The sequence below is a fragment of the Gorilla gorilla genome, chromosome 6 (genome assembly GCF_029281585.2).
Source record: "Gorilla gorilla gorilla isolate KB3781 chromosome 6, NHGRI_mGorGor1-v2.1_pri, whole genome shotgun sequence".
In the NCBI taxonomy this organism is placed as follows: domain Eukaryota; kingdom Metazoa; phylum Chordata; class Mammalia; order Primates; family Hominidae; genus Gorilla; species Gorilla gorilla.
Window position 1 is genome coordinate 123,318,874 of NC_073230.2, and position 23,199 is coordinate 123,342,072.

At 39.2% G+C, this 23,199-nt stretch overlaps 1 protein-coding gene and 1 pseudogene across 20 annotated transcripts in view; one reads left to right on the forward strand and one right to left on the reverse strand.

Moving 5' to 3' along the window:
* Positions 1-23,199, forward strand: part of FOXP2 (forkhead box P2) — a 603,320-nt gene that overhangs the window by 286,925 nt on the left and 293,196 nt on the right. The window lies entirely within an intron of this gene.
* On the reverse strand, positions 8,910-10,000 carry LOC129534708 (uncharacterized; annotated as a pseudogene).

Here is a 23,199-nt window from a genome sequence, read left to right on the forward strand (position 1 = left end):
TATGTAAGATAAGCAGTGTTCTATCCACAGCATTTGAGAAAACTGAAGTTTAGAGAAGTTTAAGTAGCTTGCCCAAGAGAGAATGGGTTATAAGTAGCAGAGCCTGAGGTTCAAACTCTGAATTTCAAAAGTATGCTTTTTTTTCCTTTTGCCTCATAGAAGCTGTTATCTCCTCTGATCTTCCAATATTCCAGTTTCTCCATTTCACTTACATCTCCTTGTACACATTTTAGATTTAGGCAACAATTATATTAGTGATATAACTGTCTTTTAATTTGACGTTTCATAGTCTTCAACAGAATCATTAGTCTAGAAAATATAATTATACATATTATATAATCCTTTCATATGCCAGGCAAATTTGGATTACAAGAAACACTGTTAAATAATATTTGTAGAACAAACAATTTCTGTATCTTAGGTGATGGTTTATTCAAGCTTCATATGTCACAGAAAGTTCTAATAAAATAAAAGTAGTGAGACAGTCTCCTGGAATTTGTTGTGATTTTTAATTTGTTGACATATTTTAAGGTTTGATAAGGTAAAACTTTATGAATATTTCCTCAGTTTATTCAAAATAATGTGAGATTTCAGTAAATTACCACTTTCTAGGTATTCATTTTTTATATTCCTTAAACAAATCAAGAAAATACCTTAATATTTATTGTATGTTAACAATGTGCAAAATGGTCAACTAGAGACTGTGAAGGACCCAAAGTGTGTGATAAGGTTTGTGCTTTGAGGAAGCTTATAATTAAATAGGAAGGAAAAAGGCATACATGGAGCTTGTATCCAGCGGAATTAAGGAATTAAGGAATTCCCGTGGCCATCTCTTTTGGGACTCATTATTTCCTACTTTGACTTATAATCATTTGTGCACTATTGTTTATCCCCCCCTACTGTACTGTAACTTCTTGGTTGAAGGGATCTTGACTTATCCTTATTTGTAATTCCCTCTAGCACCTGAGGCAATGTGGCGCACAGTGAGTGGCCTGTAAATAGCTTTTGAATGAATAATATATAAAACACTAACAATACAAGACTCTATATCTGATCTGCCAAATGCATAGAACTGGCAGCAAGTGCTGTAGAAGTTCCTTGGGATTGGGTTGCTTAGGAGAGTTTCCACAGAGGAAGGAGTGTCTTCAATTGAAAACGTGAAAAATGAACTGGAGAAACAAGGGTGGGGGCGGTCCAGGCAAGTGGAAGAGTATGCAGGGTGTTTATAAGGTGGAAACACAGAAAAGTTATATTTTATGCTTTAGTGGACACTGCAGATTTCTTGGAATGGTACAATTTTTGTAAAAAAAATATTGATAAGGGTTGAAACTAGAGTATAGGTTTTAAATAGCCAAATAGGAAGCCTATAATGTCAGTTTATACAGTATCATTAATAAACATCAAAACAATCCTTACTATAAAACAGATACTCCATTGGTCATTTGGAACAAAATGTATGTTTTCCTACAAATAAAATGTATCTCTTCCTCTTCTTTCCCTCCTTCCTCCTCGAGAGTATAATGGTGTGGTTTAGAGACTGGGCTCTGGAGCTAGATTTAAAGTCCTTGTTTAGCCACTTACTGTGGAAACATGGTTAAGTTAATGCAGTAGCTAGAATATAGGCTCTGCTTGTGTCCCAGAGACACAAAATAACAGTGGCTTATCACAATATAGAAGTTTCTTTTTATAAAAGTCCAGCTGGTATGGTGGTTGTTTTAGTTATATTGCTATGTGACAAATTGCCTCAAAACTTTGAGGCTTAAAAAGAGCCATTGTTTCTGAGGGTCCAGTATTTGGGCAGACCTCAGTAAGGAAGGCTCATCTTCACTTTACATCATATTAACTTAGACAAGAGATCCTAAGTCTTATGTCTAGATGCTGACTACAGCTGCGGCCATTTGGTTCTCCCAAGCATCGCCTCTCTCTCTCTCCCAATGTGATCTCTCATCATTAGATAGTCTAGCATGAGCTTCTTGACCGGGCTGCTGGCTTCCAGGAAAGTGAAAACAGACTGCAAAATCTGGGCTTGAAAGACTCAAGTGTCATTTCTGCTGCATTGTATTGACTAAAACAAGATATAGGGTCTGCCCAGATTTAAATGGAAGGGAGAGATCTCTTGATGATAGGAATAACAAAGTTACATTGCAAAAGGTCTTGCAAGATGGGAAGAATTTTTGGGGCCATCTTTGGACATAATCTGTCAAAGTGGATCTGTTCGAAGAGGTCTTCAGTTGGCCTAGATTGCTTTTTCATGTTGCTCTGCCATCTCTAGGGTGTTGCCCTTCTCTGTGTAATCCAAGATGACTCACCACCATGTTTCAGACAAGAGAAAGGAGAAAAATGGAAGAGGTAGGTACTTTCTTTTAATAGCACAACCAGGATTCAGATCTTAGTCACAAGGCTTATCTGGTTAGAAGTCCAAAAGAAAATAAACTCTTAATTCTGGATAGCAATAAGGCCATCTGAAAATTAAGGGTTCTATTTCCATGAGAACAAATTAGAGAATGGATTTTGGAAGGCAGTTTATAATCTCAGCAACAATTATTTAACTTCTTTTATTCTCAGTTTCCTTATGTGTTAAATAGAAATGATTATTTCACCTACTCCACAGAGCTGTTGTGGGGATTAAATGAACAATATGTGAGAGAATTCAGCACAGTATCTGGGGAATAATTGTTGGCTTCACCATTCTTTCCGTAAAAAGTCACAGAATTTCTGCCACGTTTCAGGCACTGTTCTGGACTCTAAATGTATAAAGCTGTGTTAGATTTTTTTCACACCTGGAGAGCTAAACCTTTGCTGAGAGAGGTATACTTCTAAATATATAGCAGCATGAGTTATGTGCCTATGGTCCCAGCTACTAGGGAGGGTAACTGAGGAGATGGACAGGATGCGTGCAGGAAAATCAGAGATTCCATTCGGAACTAACACTCAGGGCTGACCATGAAAATGGAGTTAGAGATAACCTATTGCCTTTGCAAGAAAGTGTGGCATATTTAGAAAACTGTCGAAAGGCTGATTATGACTGAATCATAGAAGCTGGATAGATTGTGAGAAAGGAGCTGGAAGAGGTGAGGTGGAGTCAATTATGAAAGACCTCTTTTTTTTACAGACGTGAGTTTAGATATAACACAAGAGAACCTCTCCAAAGTCTCAGTTTCCTCTGAATATTGGGAGGATTGTTGCATAGGATCATTGTGAGGATTAACTGATAAAGTGCAGGACAGATGTCAGACATATATTAAGCTCCCAATAATCATCACCTATTGGTAATATTATTAAATAATATTATTATTAATGGAGGAAGGAAAACCAAATCAGAGATATTTCTATGATGAATTTGGTTAATGTTTAAATGAGTGATGGATGGTGACATTACTATGCGATTTCTAGCCATTGATGAGATGTAGAATTCAAGGTGGATTGGAAAACAAATATAGAATGAGAAATCCAAAGTTTGAGATACTTTCCAAATACTCATTGAACACTAGGTATTAAGAGGTCAGTTAAAAATATTTTTATGGGGTAAAAAGGAAAAGTTAAGAGTTGGAAGTAAACAATTAGCAGACATTGCCAACTCCCACTTAGAAGGGAAAGTGAAGTCATTCTGGGGAGGTAATAGAAAAGAAGTACAAGAAAAATGTGAAAAAGGCAATTGCTATCTCCATCTACCCATTGGGGGCATAGGACCATGTTCATAACATGAGAAGAACTATTTAGCATTAGTGCTATTGGAAATATGCAGTCATATTCCCTGTTGGATATGCCAAGAACATATCTCCATTATACAACCAGAGCATGTCTTTTCCCTCTGACTGGACAGTGGACTGGAGACTCCTAGAGCTCCAGGTTTCTGGCGAAGGATGGGACAGTCATAGGATCTTAGGTATGATAATGGTCTCCTGGAAGCTTTTTTCACATATTTTCTTGTACCCTTTTGAAACATTCTCTTCACTGAAGTCTTACTGATTATTTTAAGAAACAAAAATTAGTTTCTGGATTAAAATTGTTTAATGGATTCACATTGTTTTGGAAGAGGAAAGCTCGTGTCTGCCTCACTGTCATTTACTCACTTTATTCCACACATCAACCACAAGAGGACATCTCTAAATCAAAGACTGTGCAATGCTCCTTTTGTCCAAGTTCTTGCTTTGCCTGGCATGCTCACTCCCCTCTCTCCCTCTCCTTAAGTAGTCTCTACAACTCATCTTTCTCAGTTTATCCTAAAGCCTCCTTCCTCAAGGAAGGCCTCCCTGACCTTCCATAGATGCTCCTATGGAATCTTTGTAGCGTTCATCCTAATTGTGAATATAATTTTGATTGTGCAAATAATTGTTTGATGACTCTTCACTAAACTAAACTTTAAACTCCTCTGTGGCAGAGAGGTCTGACTTGTCTACTAATGGGGATTGTATCACTTCTGTCTCCACCTCCAACACTGAACAGAATTGAGAAGCAGACATAGGAGTTAGATGGAGTATCAACATAATAGCTATACATTGCTAAATCTTGACTGATTCAGCCTCATCTCTGCCCTGAATTAGGCTTCCTGCTAATTCTTTCAGAATTGGACTTACTTGCTGAAATATTAGAAGAAACAAGGAGCTACCAGGTGCTGTGACTCATGCCTGTAATCTCAGCATTTTGGGAGGCTGAGAAAGAAGGATTTCTTGAGCCTGGGAGTTTGAAACCAGTCTGGGCAACATAAGGAGACCTTCTCTCTACAAAAAATCTAAAAATTAACTAGGCATGGTAGTACATTCCTGTGATCCCAGCTACTAGGGAGGCTGAGGCAGGAGGATCTCTTGAGTCCAAGAGTCCAAGGCTGCAGTGAGCCATACTCGAACCACTGCACTCCAGCCTGTGAGACAATGTAAGACCCTGTCTCCAAAAAAAAAAAAAAAAAAAAGGAAAAGAAAAAGAAAGAAAAAGAAAATAGGGACAATCACAGCCTCCTGCTGTCTGGTACCTACAAGAATTCTACATTTAGAGTAGGTGCTTATTAAGGCACTGCTTGTTGCTTTTTGCTTTTTTTTTTTTTTTTCCAAATTGATGTCTTCTTTATGTAAGCATTTCTAACATCCATGATCAATTGTAAAATAATTACATCTTACTTTTTCTCCTTTATGCTACTTTCCCTGAACACAGCACACAGTATAATATAAAGCCCTTTAAGGTTTCTTAAAGGTTTCATTGAAAACAACAAAAGGATCAAATATAGGAGGTAAAATGACTCTCTTCTGTGTCTCCCTGTTATAGGCTTCTTATTTATTTATTTTTATTTTTATTTTTTGCAGTTGCAAGATTTAATAGATTGAAATAGAGTGAAAACAGAGCTCCCATACAAATGGAGGGGACCCAAAGGGGGTTGCTGTTGCTGGCCGGAATGCCTGGGTTTATGTCCCGATCCTTGTCCCTCCCACTGTGCTCTCAGGCAATAGATGATTGGCTATTTCTTTACCTTCTGTTTTTGCATAATTAGCATTTTAGTGAGCTCTCTGATTGGTTGGGTGGGAGCTAAGTTGCGAGCCCCATGTTTAAAGGTGGATGCGGTCACCTTCCCAGCTAGGCTTAGGGATTCTTAGTCAGCCTAGGAAATCCAGCTAGTCTTGTCTCTCAGTACCCCCTCTCAACAGGAAAACCCAAGTGCTCTTGGGGAGGTTGGCCGATGACCGCTCTAACTGCTTCCTGCTGAATTGGGGCATAGTAGGGGTTGTGAAGTTGAGATTTTCTCGGGAGGGGTGCCTTCGACGTCATTAACATCAGAGAATGGGCTAGCAGGCCGTTCCAGGGGTCCACGGTGGATCTTAGTCATGGACTGCATCTGGGGCTCCATTTGAAAACCCATTTGTAGTTTTACAGTTTCAACTCTGGAAGAGACAAACTTAACAAGGAGGTTGAAGATACAGGGATTGAAATGTATGGCCTGCAGTGTAGGGGATTATTTCTTTGGCACACTTCACAGGCCCTGACTATCTGCTTGATAGTTTTGAAAAGGCCTGGTCCAGTAAATAATAATTTGGCCATCTGATGGGTGCTATCAATGCCTAAGTGGAAGGTTTGGTGAAGGGTTTTAAGTAGTTTTTATTGGTTAGCTGCAGGTAAAAATATTTTTCTTTCTTCGGTGGCTAGCCATCTGAAGGGGAGGGAAGTATGTCCTCGTGAGGTTCCCTATTCTATTTTTCCTGCTGAGTACTAGGGCTTGGTTTCCCAGAGGGGGTAACCCCATACTAGGGGTCCTTCTATAAGCATTTCTAATGGAGGATCCTGCCTTGCGGGTCATTTGGCTTCAATACCCGCTTGGCGGTTCCCTTCTATTTCCCTTTCCTTTCCTTTCTGATGACCCCGGCAGTGTAAGACTGCCACCTCTTTAGGTTTCTCTACAGCAAATAATAATTTCCTAATGGCTTCCTGATGTTTGATAGGTGTTCCCTCAGAAGTTAGGAATTCCCTTTCTCTCCACATTGCTGCGTGGGCATGGAGGACTAGGTAAGCATACTTAGAGTCTGTATATATATTTACCCATTTTCCTTCTCCTAATTCTAGTGCCCGAGTGAGGGCTATTAGTTTTGCCAGCTGAGCACTAGTTCCTGGAGTGAGGGGATTACTTTCAAGTATTCCATTATCACTGACCACTGCATACCCCACTTTTCGAAGTCCTTTTTCTACAAAGGAACTTCCATTAGTATACAAGTTGAGGTCGGGATCAGTCAAGGGAACCTCTAAAAGGTCCCTTCAAATGGCGTAGTTTTGAGCAATTACTTGTTGACAGCTCCATTCTATTTTTTCTTCATTGTCTGGAAGAAATGTGGCTGGTTTAAGAGTTGCACAAGTGTGCAGTCGCAGCACTGGCCCTTCAAGTAATAAAGCCTGATATTTAAGTAAACAGTTGTCTGACAGCCACAAGTCTCCTTTAGCAGTGAGTATGTCATTCACATCATGAGATGTCCACACAGTAAGATCTCTTCCCTGTATTATTTTAACCGCTTCAGATACTAAGACTGCTACTGCCACCACTACATGTAAACAATGAGGCCAACCCTTTGCCACTACATCTATTTTCTTACTCAGGTATGCCATGGGTTGCAAGCTTGTCCTTTGGACCTGTGTAAGGACTCCTAGAGCTATTCCTGTTTTTTCTGTGACGTATAAATAAAAGTCTTGCCCCGTTGGCAAGCTTAACACTGGGACTTGGGTTAGGGCCTTCTTTAGGGCCTGGAAAGCCACTTCTGCTTCAGGTGTCCATCTTACTAAATGGGTATTGGCTTTCTGAGTTTCTTTAATTAGTGTGTATAGTGGTCTGGCTATTTTGTCATACCTATGAATCCATATTCGGCAGAAACCTGTTATGCCAAGGAACCTTCTTAGTTGCTTTAGGGTTTTGGGATGAGGATAAGCCAGTATAGGTTGGATACATTCCTCACTGAGGGCCCTGGTGCCTTTGAATAATTTTAGCGCTAGGTATTTAACCTGGTGTGAGCAGAGCTGAGCCTTTGGTTTGGAAACCTGTAGCCACAGGTAGTGAAGAAACTTAAGAGCGCTTGGGTGGCTTGATGGCACAAGGTTTCTGAACAGGTGGCTAAAATTAAATCATCCCTGTACCTAAGGACAAGAGTGTCCAGGTATGAGAATTGACTCAAGTCTTGGGCTAATGCCTGGCCAAATAGATGGGGGCTATCCTTGAACCCTTGGGGTAAAACGGTCCAGGTGAGTTGAGATGTTGGGTTCGAAGGATCTTTAAAGGCAAACAAGAATTGAGAGTCAGGATGTACAGGGATGCAGAAAAATGCATCCTTAAGGTCTAGGACTGTAAACCACTCTGCTTCCTCTGGTATTTGGGAAAGCAGAGTATAAGGGTTAGGTACGGCTGGGTATAGAGGAACAACAGCCTCACTGATAATCCTGAGATCTTGCACTAACCTCCACTGCCCGTTGGGTTTCTGTACTCCTAAAATTGGAGTCTTGCAAGGGCTACTGCATGGTTTTACTAGGCCTTGGGCTTTTAGGTCCTTAACAATCTTTTGGAGTCCTTGTTGGGCCTCGGGTCTGAGAGGGTACTGCCTTTGGTAGGGAAAGGAGGCAGAATCCTTTAGTTTAACTTGAACAGGACGGGCATTCTTTGCTTGTCCATATTGTCCTTCTGTTGCCCAGACTTCAGGATTAATTCCTTCCTCAAGCAGGGGACAACAAACAGTTGTTCCTTCTCCTATGTTCAGATGTATAATGGCCCCTGCTTTTGCTAGAATGTCTCTCCGTAACAAGAGAGTGGGGCTTTCAGGCATAATTAGAAAAGCATGTGAAAGAGTACAGTTCCCCAGTCACAACTTAGTGGCTGGGAGAAGTATCTAGTGACTGGCTGTCCTAGGACTCCTCGGATAGTGACAGATCTGGAGGACAGTTGTCCAGGACAGGAAAGTAAGACTGAGAAGGCCACGCCAGTGTCCATGAGACAGTTACCCTCCTGACCCTCAATGGTCAAGCATACCCGGGGCTCTGTGAGGGTGATGGCATGGGCTGGCGCTTGCCCCGGGCACCCTCAGTCCTGCTGCTGGATCATCTGGTTAGTGGCTTCTGACTCAGAGGACCTTCGTCCCCTGGGGCAGTGGGCCTTCCAGTGATTCCCTTGACATAAGGGGCATGGACGAGGGGGTGGCTTATTTCTATTGGACAATCCTTTTTAAAGTGTCCTTGTAGACCACACTGGAAGCAAGCCCTATTAGGCATTCGATTTGCCCAGCTTTTCCCTGTTCCAGAACCTCCAAAGTCCGCTTGCCTGAGGGCCATGACTAAAGCAGTGGCCTTTTTTTTTTTTTTATCCCGTTTGTCCCATTTTGCCTGCTCCTCCTGATCTCTATTATAAAAAACCGAAGTTGCCAAGTTCAGTAGGGTTTTTAAGTTTTGCTCTGGGCCTAAGGCAGACTTTTGAAGTTTTTTTCTAATGTCTGCAGCTAACTGAGTGATAAACTTATCCTTTAAGATTAGTTGGCCTTCAGCAGAGTCAGGTGACAGGGAGGTGTGCTTCCTTAATGCCTCCCTTAGTCTCTCCAGAAAGGCAGTAGAATTTTCTTCCTTTCCCTGTGTTATAGTGGACATCATTGAATAATTCATAGGCTTCTTCCTAGTTTTCCTTAGTCCTTCTAGCACGCAAGTTAGCAAATGTCTGCGGCACCAATCCCCATGTTCTGATTCTGTGTCCTAATGAGGGTCTACACTGGGAGCTGCCTGCTGGCCTGTGGGGAATCATTCTCTTTCCTCTGTTGTCATCCTGTCATTGACCTGACTGAGATACCAGAGATCGCCAAACTCTTGGGTTGCAGTTATGGCGGCACTTCTCTCATTTGGGGTTAGTGTCTGATTTAGCAGTGATATTATATCTCTCCATGTCAGATTAAAGGATTGTCCTAACCCTTGTAAAACATCAATATAGCCATCAGGGTTATCTGAGAATTTACCTAGGTCTATTTTAATTTGCTTTAAGTCTGAGAGAGAAAAAGGTACAAGCACTCTGGCTGGGCCGAATTCTCCTCCTCCCACTGCTTGGAAGGGGCATAATCGGGGAACACTGGCACTCTTTGATTCATTGTTTACCCATTTGTTTATCTCCTTTTGGACCGTTTGAGTTGAAGGGGGGTCCTTATTAGTTGGGGAAGGAGTCAGGGGGATGTTGGGATAGGGAGGTAGACTGAGGGCTTCCTGTAGGGCATAAACTACACTTTTTACATAATTGCAAGTTGTCTCTTAATGAAAAGAAAGTTTGCACATATGGCACTTCACTCCATTTGCCTTCTTTTCTACAAAAGAGGTCTAGCTGTAAGATGGTGTTATAATTTGTACTTCCCTCAGGAGGCCAGGTTTCTCCCCCTTGAAGAGGATATTGTGGCCAGGCGGTACTGCAGAAGAATATAAGTCGTTTCTTTCTTGGCGTCTGAGGGTCAAATTGGTCCTAATTCTCCAGAATACATCTTAGGGGCATTTTTGCCTTGGGGGGAACACTTCCCATCTGAAAAAAGAACATAAGGATGCCAGCACCCCTAGTTATTTTCCGATGAGCATTAGTCCTAGAGCGTCCTCTAAGGGCCTAATGCTTATTCTTTTCCAGGGTGCGTAACCACCCATGGACCTCTGCTTATCAGATTAGTGATGCTCACCAATGTAGCAGTCCTGCACTCCCTTTCCCACCTTTCTTGACCACAAAGAAAGGGGCCTGGGCTGCTGGATTCTAGTGGTCCTTTACCAGCGTGCCCAACATTTCCTTTGTGCTCAGAGGTGAGTTCCTTTCCAGGGTGTGTCACCACCCATGGACCTCTGCTTATCGGATTAGTTACGCTCGCCGATGTAGCAGTCCTGCACCTGTTTTCCCGCCTTTCTTGACCACAAAGAAAGGGGTCCGGGCTGCTGGATTCTAGTGGTCCTTTACCAGCATGCCCAACATTGCCTTTGTGCTCAGGGGTGAGTCCTAGAGCTGGGCTGGGTTCCTGAGTATTTCATAACAACCCAGCTGACCCATCAAGATGCATTCCCATAAACAACAGTTCTTATGCAAATTCATTTCAGAGAGGGTATAGCTAACCTTTTGAGTCAGGATTGAGATAGTCTTTTGATTCTGTAAGTACTTTAAGGCTTGGCTGAGTGCAAACAGCTCGCACATTTGAGGAGACCAATTCTTAGGCAATTTTTTAACTCTGCTTCCACAAGAGTCTCCGTATCAATTACTGAATACCCATTGTATTCAGTACCCATCTGTCACCTGGGAGGAACCATCTACCATCCTGTCATGAAGGGAGTTCCTCCTAGGTCTGGTGGGACCTTTGTGTGGTAATTAAGATTTAAATCCCTTGTTAGGAAATCTGATGGGTTAAGGGAATTACCAGTGGTTGGAGTTACATTACCCTTTTCTAACATAGTAGCCCCATACTTTAAGATTATTGAGTTAGTAAACTACCTTTTTGCTTTTTTTTTTTTGACTTAGAATAACTCTGAACTGGTGAGGTGTGCTCACAACGAGGTTTCCTCTAAAAGTTACTTTTCTACTTTTAGCAAAGCAGTTGCCGCTACCGACTGAATGCATTTGGCCCATCCTTGGGTTACTGGGTTAAGGATTTGCTACGCCCTTATTTGCACTGACAACAAAGTAACAATTATCAATTATAGGTTTTAAATTTACCCTGACTTTTAAAGGAATAGGGCACACTTTTTTTTTTTTAACTATTTCTATCTTTTTCTTTCTTTTTCTCTATGACTCCCTCTTTGTCTCTCTCTCCCCCCCTCTCTCTTTCATTCCCTCTCTCCCTCTTAGCCATTACAAACTCGGGGCCCTGGCAAGGGTGATGGGGAATGGGTCCCACATAACTGCCCATGTCGAGAGCTGTATACCTAAATTGGGAGGGATACCGGGGATAAGACTCCCTGCGTTATAGCCTAGGTGCCTAAGGACACAGCATAGAGCCTCCTTAGATCCCTTCGGAGATACAACTTGCTAGAGGAAATGAAAGTCTGAACCATTAGTACCTAGGAGGCAGGGATCAGAGGAAGTAGACTCAGAGGTAAGGAGAATTTTGCGGCTACGCTTTCAAGAAAGTCGCAGTCGGGACCCCAGAGGTATACTTCAGAAGGAAAGGTAGGGGCGCACACATGGGCGACTGCTGAGTAGAGAATTCTGGCTGTGCCATGATCTCAACCGGCTACTGCCGGGAGTTCGGGACAACAGCTTTCTGCCTGTAGTCAGCCCTCGGCTTCCCCAAGAAAATTGAAAGTGGAAGCTGGCTCCAGGCAGACAAGTGTCCCCAGTAGAAGGGTTGGGGGTTGTTAGAAAGCCCTTCCCCAGATAGCCTCACACCTGAGTCTTAAGTCCGGCAACCATGCTAATCATTTTTAACTGGCCAACAGATGCCCAGTATTTTCCTCCAGTTCTAAGGAAGAATAGAACAGAATAGCAAGCTAAAGTGGTCCAATATTACTCATAGCTTTGGATGTCCCTTCGTGGTCGCCAAAATGTTACCGGAGGTCCTTGCTCACAGAGCTGCCAAGATGGCGAGCCACTTCCAAGATGGTGGCGGGCTGCTTCCAAGATGGTGGCAAGCCTCGTCTTCTCTGACCTGGGGTTCTTGGCCTCACGGATTCCAAGGAATGGAATCTTGGGCCATGCAGTGAGTGTTATAGCTCTATTAGAAGCGTGGGTCACGGAAGAGAACCATGGAACCCAGTGACTAGTGTTCATCTCGATTAGGACGAACCCAGACACTTAACCTTGCAGGAACAATGGCAAGCCTTTAGCACGATCGGGAGTGGCAATGGGAGTCTCGCTGTATCAGGAGCACAGCGGACACCCTGCCGGATCCAGAGGGATGGGAGTCAGCGGTGGGTCTGCAACAGTGGCAAACAGCAGTGGTGGATGGTGAGCGAAAGCTCAGCTCGAGCCGTAACAAATATGGACCAGAAGAGTGCAGTTGCAAGATTTGATAGAGTGAAATAGAGTGAAAACAGAGCTCCCATACAAAGGGAGGGAACCCAAAGGGGGTTGCCGTTATAGGTTTTTAAAAGCTTTTTAAGCTTTTTAAAAAATTTTTAAGCTTTTTAAAAAATTACTTGATCTAGAAAAACAAAAGCACAAAAATATACTAATAGTGGAATTTGTTTACCAAAGGCAGAACATTTTAGGAAATGGCAAAACAGATTCAGGCTACCCTGGATCATAGAAGTCCTATAAACTACTTCAGAGATGAGGGTTTCTCCTGGGCACAAGATTGTAGTGGAAGGAGCCAGGGAGCAGACCGTGGGAGTCATATTCATCCTTCTTGTCTTTCACTATTTTTGGTTTCACCTTTGAAGGTGTCACACTGAACCAGATTTACAGTCAATGCACAGGGAAAATATTGGAAGTGAAGGTTAATCCTAAGAAGCAGCCAACATACATAGAGACAAAAGGGAAAAGGAGAGGAGGATAATTTCTTAAACTATTTGGGGATCAGGGATTTCAGGCTATTTCTGAGTAGGCATCTGTATATCTTGCTATTGTAATTATTCAATGACATTTAGTTTTCTTTTTTCATATAAATGAAATATCTACTTACTGTTGAAAACTTTCAGAAACACAGAAAAGTATAATAATGAAAATAATTATTTCACTTAATATCCCCCATCTGTTCTTTCAAATGAGCTTTTTGATTTTACATTTAAACATGATTGGAGATGATTGTGAACAACTTAACCTCATCAGAAAAATTATTTAGGAAAGCAACTTACCCAGTCTTCTGTGACACATTACTAAATTTAACTTCAAAAGTTAAGTGCTATATAAACATAGATAAGAAAATATAAATACATATATGTTAAAGCCTCAGTTACTCTCTAATACTGCAGGTTTCTTCCAAGTTCTATTCATTCATTCAATCTCTTGCTTATTTGTTTTATGAAAATTATTGTTCACGTGGATTTTGATAACACCTGTATTTTGAGGAGTAGAGTCATTTTATGAAAAACATATGTTACTCTTCAAAATTCTCATTGGAGTATTAAATATTTGGTTAAAAAATATTCTCTTCTCTTGAGGAAGTTATATTCAGTTTCCATCCTGACATGCCACACAGTACAATGCTGATGCCACTTTACTGTAGTTCAGGACTCGAATACATGAGTCAATTCTGACTTGTTAAGAATTTCCTTCTTCTCCCAAAGGAAAACACATGATTGCTCTTGGGGAATGGCTAGAAAACAGATTTAACCTTTTATTTAGGTTTTTTGGAGGACTGAGGAGATTTGGCCAAATAAGTGTATGCTTTTTACAACGTGTCTAACAGCCAAAATTTTGGCTAAGATGTGAATATGCAAGAAAAGTTAGCAAGCTCAATAGACACACAAAACAACTTTTGATGGGAAGAACAGAAAAAGGGTATAGACATTGTAGAATTTATGAAAATAGTCACAGTAAAAAAATTCTTATAAATTGTTACAAGATTTACTATTTCTTAATGAAATCCTGGCATGGTTTCTTATGCAATAGACAAGGTACATTAATTAATTTAAAATTCATTAGTTAGCATATGGCTGTTGAAAACAATAGTAGAAAGGGAGGGGTTATGGAGGAAATAGAGCCCTATCAGAACAATAAAAGATTTTGAAATTTAGAAAGACCTATTGCAATAGGATTGCTTCCTCGCACCATTCGTTTTCAACTGTATTTTTCAAGCTTATCTTAAGGTTTCAGTCATAGAGTTCCCAATATTATATGCTCATATTTTAATATATAACTTTACAGAGAAAGGTGCAAGATTAACGTCATTGATATACCAAGTGAGTTACACCAACGCTTGCAAAGGTTTAGGTTTGGCCAACTGGCTAGTAAAATCTCTTTAGTCATATTTATTTCACTTTAACTTCTTTGGAGAGTTTCCCACAATTATTAAGGCAGGTGTCCTTCTCACACTCTTATCAGATTTGGCTTGTGGGCCTCTGTCTCCCAAAGCAGAATTGTAAAATGAGCCCCACCTTTAGGCTAGTTGTAACCACATATTTCAATCCTGTTATATTTCTGGTAAAAAAAAAAAAAGTGGTCTAAAATGGCAGTTTGTGCCATCTGAAAATTCACTAAGTAAATTGACAAGGAACTTATCTCTTTTTTTTTTTCTTTTTTAACCTCTGAGAGTTTTGCATTTTAAAATCATAGACCTTCTCAGAAAGTAGATTGTTGAATTGTGAAGCTCCTGGGAGGTTAAAACTGAATGATCCTGTTGTCTCCTTACCACTACTTTGGAGTTTTCCCATTACATCTTTCTTGCTGTTTAAAAAGTTTTGTTGTTATTACCAGCAGAAGTTCTGATAGCCACATTTTAGAATTTATAAGATCATACACTTTACTAACTGGTAAAAAATATACTATTAGAGAAAAAGAAAGGAGAGTATAACAAAATTTCTTAAATTTCAGCCATGGACAATTACTTGTTATTTTTCACCTTTCCAAGCTTCTTAACAAATATTTAAATTTAGACAACTGAACAGCATAGAGGAAAAATAGTTAAAATGCATATATTAGAAATGTTATAAAGCACTGGATTTGTCAAAGAAAACTAGATGGGAATTGTCAGCGATTATACTAAGCTTATCTGCTTTTAATCATTTAGGCCACTATAGAACTTTTTAGAATGCATCAGTAAAATAGAAGTCTTAGAAAAAAGTTAGGACGTTGAATATTACTGATGATAATAGAGTGTGAAAATCAACACAAAATAAGAATAGAATGCTACAGTAATTATGAAATGTGGACTGCAAATTTGGCTTAAGCCAAACGTATTGTACTCTCTTTAGCTATACTAGCTTTTCCTGAATGACATGGTAGACATATTCCTTCATATCATAGGTATAGTGAATGTTGTAACACTTAACCTGAAGCTGTTTATTTTACTGTATCCTGATAAAATAAAGATACTGTTCCAAAATGAACTCAGTAAAACTAATTTTATAGCATACCAAGACAATATGACACATTGTGCAGTTTTCTAATGGCCCCTAAGAAGCAACCTTAGAGTTTCTAGAGGAGTGAATGGTTTACTTTTCTTAAGAAGATTCTAGGTGAGGATTGGAACCCAAACATGTGAAAGTTACTGGGGCCTTAAAGAAATGTTATTCCAGGTTATTGATAGACTATTGGTTGTGTGCCTTGGGAATCAATAGAGACAAATTTTAAGGTTGGCAGCGTTTTGTAAAACTGAGAGTGCTAAGTAAGAATGTCTCCTTTTCTTCTCCAAAAAGAGAACTTACATGCAAACATAGAATTTTTTTTTCATAGGAAACTATTTCCTTGAGAAAGGGCATGTGAAGAAATTACTGATCAATCCTCATTGTGTCCAAACCTCAAATTGCAGGATGAAGATGATTTTGGTTAGATGAAATTTCAAAGTGGACCATAGAATATAAAATGAGACTAAACCATGAATAATGTATTAACTTATTTAAAAATGCATATCAAGTTTGGCCGGGCGCAGTGGCTCATGCCTGTAATCCCAGCACTTTGGGAGGCCGAGGTGGGTGGATCACCTGAGGTCAGGAGTTGCAGACCAGCCTGGCCAACATGGTGAAACCCTGTCTCTACTAAAAATACAAAAATTAGTTGGGCATGGTGGCATGCTCCTGTAATCCTAGCTACTCAGGAGGCGGAGGCATGAGAATCACTTGAACATGGGAGGCGGAGGTTGCTGATAGCTGAGATCGGACCACTGCTCTCCAGCCTGGGCAACAGAGTGACATTAAGTGTCAAAAAAAAAAAAAAAAAAGCATAACAAGTTAAAAAAAAAGATTAGTGACAGTGAAAGGTTTTCTGTGGTGTAAATATTGTAAAACAACATAATTTCAAGATATATATGAAAAATTCAAGAATTTTTAAAAAAGCATGTATTATAGTTAGCTTAAACAGTATAGTATATAACTACTGGGGATAAAGGAAGTGAATAATGAGTCATTATTATTTTAAAATGAAATATAACAAAATGTCTCAAAGTTATCACTTGTTAAATGTCACTATAAAACACCACCTACTGGGTAGTTTACTCATTCTACAGAGTAAACTGGTGCTCAGGAGCAGAGCCTGAATTTGTTTATGAGAAATTACTGAAGATTTGAGTTGAGAGTATTAATTCAGATTATCAAAAAGTTGGACTTCACCATTTGTTATATTATATATTCTAAACTGTTGACTTACAGGCCAAATCCACGTACATGGTTTGTTTGGCACCATACTTTTGTTTTATTTATTTATTTATTTAGTGAGTTAGTTAGTTGGTTATTTGAGACAGGGTCTTACTCTGTTGCCCAGGCTGGAATGCAGTAGCATGATCACTGCTCACTGGAGCCTGAACCTCCCTGGGCTCAGGTAACCCTCCCACCTCAGCCTCCTGAGTAGCTGGGACTACAGCTGCCTATGGCTGCACCTAGCTAATTTTTTTTTTTCTTTCGTTAGAGGCAGGATTTCTCCATGTTCCCCAGGCTGGTCTTCAACTCCTGGGCTCAAGTGATTGCCTGCCTTGGCCCTGCTAAGTGCTGGAATTACAGATGTGGGCCACCTTACCCAGCCTGCCTCATAATTTTTAAATTGGTTTTCCACATTAAAAAATCTGACTTCTCGGCCAGACACAGTGGCTCATGTCTGTAATCCCAGTACTTTGGGAGGCTGAGGTGGGCAGATCACGAGGTCAGGAGTTGGAGATCAGCCTGGCCAACATGGCAAAACCCCATCTCTACTAAAAATACAAAAATTAGCTGGGCGTGGTGGCAGGTGCCTGTATTCCCAGGTACTTGGGAGGCTGAGGCAGAAGAATCGCTTGAACCCGGAATCAACAGTGAGTTCCCCTATGAAGTAGAATCCTTGAGTGCTTCTCTGATCAACTGGGATAGTAAATAAAATAGTATGAATTGCCTCTTGGTAGTGAAGCTTTTCTGATAGAAGTAAATAATGAACTTCCTTCCCATGGCTCTGATGTCTCTGGTCTTCTTTCATTGTCAGGCTCCACACAGTGACCCCACTCAGCTTTAGGCTCTCTTCTTACAGTAATCCCAAGACCTACAACCTCACATCAAAAACTCACAGAAGACTGAATTTGTATCCTAATATTCCCAGGTCAAGTCATTCAGAACCAACTTAGTAAGTGCCTACTTTTGAACCAGTGTCAGATGAATGGAATGTGCCAGTTGGTTAAGGCCTCATTCCATGCCCATTTCTGAACTAATTACAGTAGCCTGGAGGATGAGATAAGTGGATGGGTTTAAGAGAATCATTGCTGACGTACAGAGCTTGGGGTGGACTCAAGGCCATTTAAACCACATGGCTGGGAAGTTTCCGTACTCAGGAAAAAAGAAATCCAGATTCTGGTGAGGAAAGCAGTATGTGTTCAGTATATAATGAACTTGGCATAGTCATTGTAATTATGGTAGTTGAGACATATACAAAAAGTACATAGAATATCAGGGTGACGTGCAATTCAATTGTTCTGGATAAGTTATTACTTATATAATTTCCCATGCTCCCTAAGCCAAAGTAGTTATAATATTTTTACTTAAGTGTATTTAAGAAACTTTCTTTTTAAAATGACAATGACTCCTCATCTCCCCTTCTACCTTACATTTCCTTCTTCTTTTTTTCCCTTCTCTTTTTGAGTAGTTTAGTCTTACAGCCATTGCTTGTGGCAAAAAAAAAAAAGGTAGGTGTCTGTTCCAGCAGTGTGATGGAGCTACAGTGACCCAGAACAATGTGTCAGAGCCCAAGCAGAGTAAGGAAGGTGTATACAAATGAGAGATGTCTTACACATAATGTCAGAGTCTGACCAGAGAGAGGAGGGCATCCACATAGAAGAGCAGCCTGGCATGGAAAATTAGAGCCGGAGTAGGCTGAAGGGGGCGTCCTTATGGGGTAGGCAGCCTGGTGTGGGGAGTCAAAACCACAGATGAAAGGTAAGGACATATCTCCAGAAGGGATACAGAGTGTCAGAGCCTCAGCAGCATGAAGAAGGCATCTATGTGGAAGAACAGCCTGGCATGGGTTGTTGGAACCCAGGTTGAGAGAAGAGGGCATCCACATAAGAGAATAATGGAGGGGAAGGTGAGAAATGAGTTGTACACAGGGAATTGATCACATAAGTACACATATTAAGGATAATGGGAGTCAAATTTCTCATTGTTCAAGGTACAAATCTGGAAAGGCAGAAAACTTGAATGAACCTTAGTGTGTTGAATCGGAAGGCATATTGGGATGAACTCATGATTTTCTATAGATATAGAAATTATTGTGGGTGTAAATATATGTGTCAGTGTGCGTGTGTGAGAGAGAGTGTGTGTGTGTGTGTGTGTGTGAGAGAGAGAGAGAGAGAGAGAGAGATCCCTTTGCTCTGTCTGCTGAAAGGTCCTGGAAACTGCAGTACTCCAAAAGCAATTAGCACACCTAGGACCCAGATCTTCCTTTCTAAATACCATTTTCCTCTAAAAGGAAACTGGGCCTGATTGCATAACTGGGACAGGGAAAGTATAAAATAAGCCTGGAGCATCTTGTGCCAGAAATTAAGGAAACACTTAAGGAATGATGGGAACATGCTAAAAGAACATAGAAACCAACTTGAAGAGGCTCCCACTGATTAAATTGGAGACATTTGGAGCTTGAAAGTAAATAACAAATAATTACAAGGTAAATTCATTATAAAGTAAATAATTATAAACCATAGAATAAAGGGAGAAATATGAATCTATACACACACACACACAAGCAAACACCCCTACACACAGATATATAAATTGAAAAGTTCAGTGAGGAATCGGATACTTATATAGTTTCAAAATAACTCTCAACAAAATGTTTACTAATTACAAAAGAGAAAAAAAGTAACTCTGCAGTGGAGAAGCCTGGCAGATATCACTTTAATCAAGTGATCAAAGTGAACATTATAAGAGATACCCTGAAATCATGTCCCACTTGATAGAATATAATGAGAAAAACGAGCATCACTTTTGTATTATGCCTGGCAAAGATGCATAACCTGAAACTAATCATGAGGAAACACAGACAACCAAAATTAAGGGACATCTAAAAAATAACTGGCCTGTGATCTTCTAATGTGTCAAGGTCATGAAAATCAAAGAAAGACTGAAGGAACTGTTTGAGACTGGAGCTGACTAAAGAGACATGAAAACTAAATACAATGTGTGATTCTGAACTGGATCCCTTCGCTAGAGAGGACATTATTAGGACAAGTGACTAAACTTGAAAGGAGGCTGAGCATTAGATCGTGTGAATAATGTATCATTTTCAGTTTCCAGATTTTGATAGTACCATGGTGATGCAGGAAAAAAATCTTGTTTCTAAGAAATGCACACTGAAATATTGGGAGGCAAGAGGGAGTTAGGTTGGTCTTTAACAGTTAAGGAAAAAAATTATCTGTACTATACTTACAACTTTTCTGTGAGTTTGTGACTATGACAGTATTTTCCCAACTTCTTTGTAAGAACTGACAACGATGGTAGGAAAAAGAGCCATTAATTCAATACATTTGTTGAGTGTTTATAATTTATTAGAAATAGCCAGATATCCACAAATAAAATATACTAATGCTTGAGTGGGTCAACCCAAAAGGAAGAGGAGTTAATTTCTGATGACTATGCTTTAAAAGATGCCATGGAGGCACATTGAGAAAAATTATATTAAGTGTTATGGCATTGCAGCAGAGGAAAAAGACAGGAGCATAAGCTCAGAGGTTTGGGAAATATTGAAGAGTATAGGTTGGCTCAAGCATGGGGTTTACTGGGAAGAATAGGAAAGTAAATTTTGAAAGGAAATACATGGAGCCTAGAATGCCAGATTCTGAGATCTGAATTTCACTTTTTAGATAAAGAGAAAGCAAGGAATTTTTATGTGTAAGAGAGCTTCATACCCAGAATACTTTTATATACATTTAAGAAGTCAATGAGATTTTATTAAAAGATATTATTACTAGTTTAACTTGATATGACCAAAACATGAGATGTAGATTTGAGAGAGCAGGATTAAAAATTTCTGTGAAGATCATATAGTATTTGTCTTTCTGTGTCTGGCTTATTTCAATTAACATAATGTCCTCCAGGTTCACTCATGTTGTTGCAAATGACAGGATTTCTCATTCATTTTTATGGCTGAATGGTAATCTAGTGTGTGGGGGCAGAGGGGTCACGTTTTCTTTCTTTTTTTAAAAAAATTTTTTCTAACTACATAGTAGGCATTTATGTGGTATATGAGATATTTTGATACAGGCATACAGTAGGTAATCACCTTACGATAAATGGTATATCCATCAACTCAAACATTTATCCTTTGTGTTATAAACAATCCAATTATATTCTTTTAGTTATTTTAAAGTGTACAATTAAATTATTATTGGCTTTAGTCACCCTGTTGTGCTATCAAATAGTAGGCCTTATTTATTATTTCTATTTTTTTTGTACCCATTAACTATCTCATCTTCCCCCACAACCCCTCCACTACCCTTTGCAGCCTCTGGTAACCATCCCTCTACTCTCTATCTCCATGAATTCAATTGTTTTAATTTTTTACTCCCACAAATAAGTGAGAACATGCAACGTTTGTCTTTCTGTGCCTGGTTTATTTCACTTAACACAATGACTTCCAGTTTCATCCATGTTGTTGCAAATGATGGGATCTTATTCTTTTTATGGTTGAATACTAACTACCTTTATCCATTCATCCACTGATGGGCACTTTGGTTGATTCTATGTCTTGGCTATTGTGAACAGTGCTGCAATAAACATAGGAGTGCACATCTCTCTTCAATATACTGATTTCATTTTCTTTGGGCTATATGTCCAAGTAATGGGATTCAGTAGTCCTATTTTTAATTTTTTTTTAGTAACTTCCATAATGTTTTCCATAATGGCTATACTAATTACATTCATATGTGGAATCTTAAAAAAGTTGATCTCATGGAAGTATAGAGTAGAATGATGGTTACTAGGGGGTTGAGGGTGGTGGTGGTGGTGGTGGGGTTGGAGAGATGTTGGTCAAAGAATACAAAATTTCAATTAGCAGGCATAAGTTTGAGAGCTCTACTGCACAACATAGGGACTATACATTATATTTCAAGAATATAATGTATTCTTGAAAAATGCTCAGAGAGTGAATGTGAAGTGATTTTACCACAAAATGATAATGATGTGAGGTAATGCACATGTTAATTAACTAGCTGTGGTCATTCCACAAGGTATATACACTTCAAAACATCATGTCATACATGGTAAATATATGAAATTCCATCTATGTAAAACAATTTTCTTAAAAACATATCATTATATAAGTAGCCTGAAAATAACTATTACCTCCTTCATAATTACTAAATTAAAAATATATACTAACATATCTTATAGTTCTTCCATATATTGGAAAGAAGATAAAATAAATGAATAGAAGCAATGAAAAGCACAAAATAATTCGGAATAGTGAAGAGATTTCGGATGGAGATTTATGTAAAATACTTTAAAATTTAAAAGTTTATCTGAGATTTTTATATATGAAAAAATAACAGTAAATGGGAAAACGTCCATTTATTTATATATTCAGTCAACAATTATTAACCATATATCCCATACCGATCACTATACTAGGAATGCAGAATAGAGCATTGAACAAGACAGATATGTTTCCTGTTTTCGTGGAACCTGAGAGAAAGCAACAGATAATAAACATAGAAAAATCAACATTAATATTTCCATATGATGTAGAGAAAACGGGATAATATAAGGAGGTGATGGAGGAGCTCCTTCATACTGAGTTTTACAGGAAGGCTTCACTGAGGAAGTGAAATTTAAGCTGAATTTGAATTGTAAGAAAGACTACATTACAATGAGGGAGCGTTGCAAAGAGATTGAAGAACTGTTAAAATACCCTAAGATGGCAGTGAGAAACAATAAGAAAATTAATATGGCCAAAGCAGGACACAAGATAAAGAAAGGGAAGAATGATAATGAGATGAGGCTGAAGAGTCATCTTTGGACCAGATCCCATGGGTTCTTGGTACAGTGGACTGCCATGGAGGGTTTTCAGCAGGAGACTGACTCAATTTTATTTACATTTTTAAAGAGCAAGAGCATAGCAGGGCTAACAATTAGGAGGTAATTTATTAGGTCAGACCAGAGATGGTGCTTTAAACAAACAAGGGTGGCAGGAGTGGAGATCCAAGTGATCCATTAGAAGATTTGGAGTTTGAATTGAAATGATATTCCAGCAGTTTATATGAAAGAACTGAGAAGAGAGAAATCAAAGATTAAGTTTTTTTTTCTTTTTTTCTCTCTTGAGAAATTCGGTGGAGAGTGGCTGCATTAACCAAGAGAGAAGACAAAGAGAAGGAGTTATAATGGATATAGACCTTTAATTTTAAAATTAACATATAATAAAAGAAAGTAGTCTAAGAGCAGAGGGTTAGATTTTCAATAAATCTTGAGTAAATTGGATATTTGCAGTAAAAAATTACGTTTTTCAAAAATACCATATGTAAAATTCTTAATATATTTAAAGATACAATTATAGCTATCTAAAATATAACCAAAATTATGCAAGTATTAATTTAATCTTATATTAGAAAAAAAACTTCTTAAATAGACAATAAATGAAAGGAATCACAAAGAGACATGGGATCAGATTATATAAAAATGAAATAAACTGGGAAGATATTTGCAAAAAAT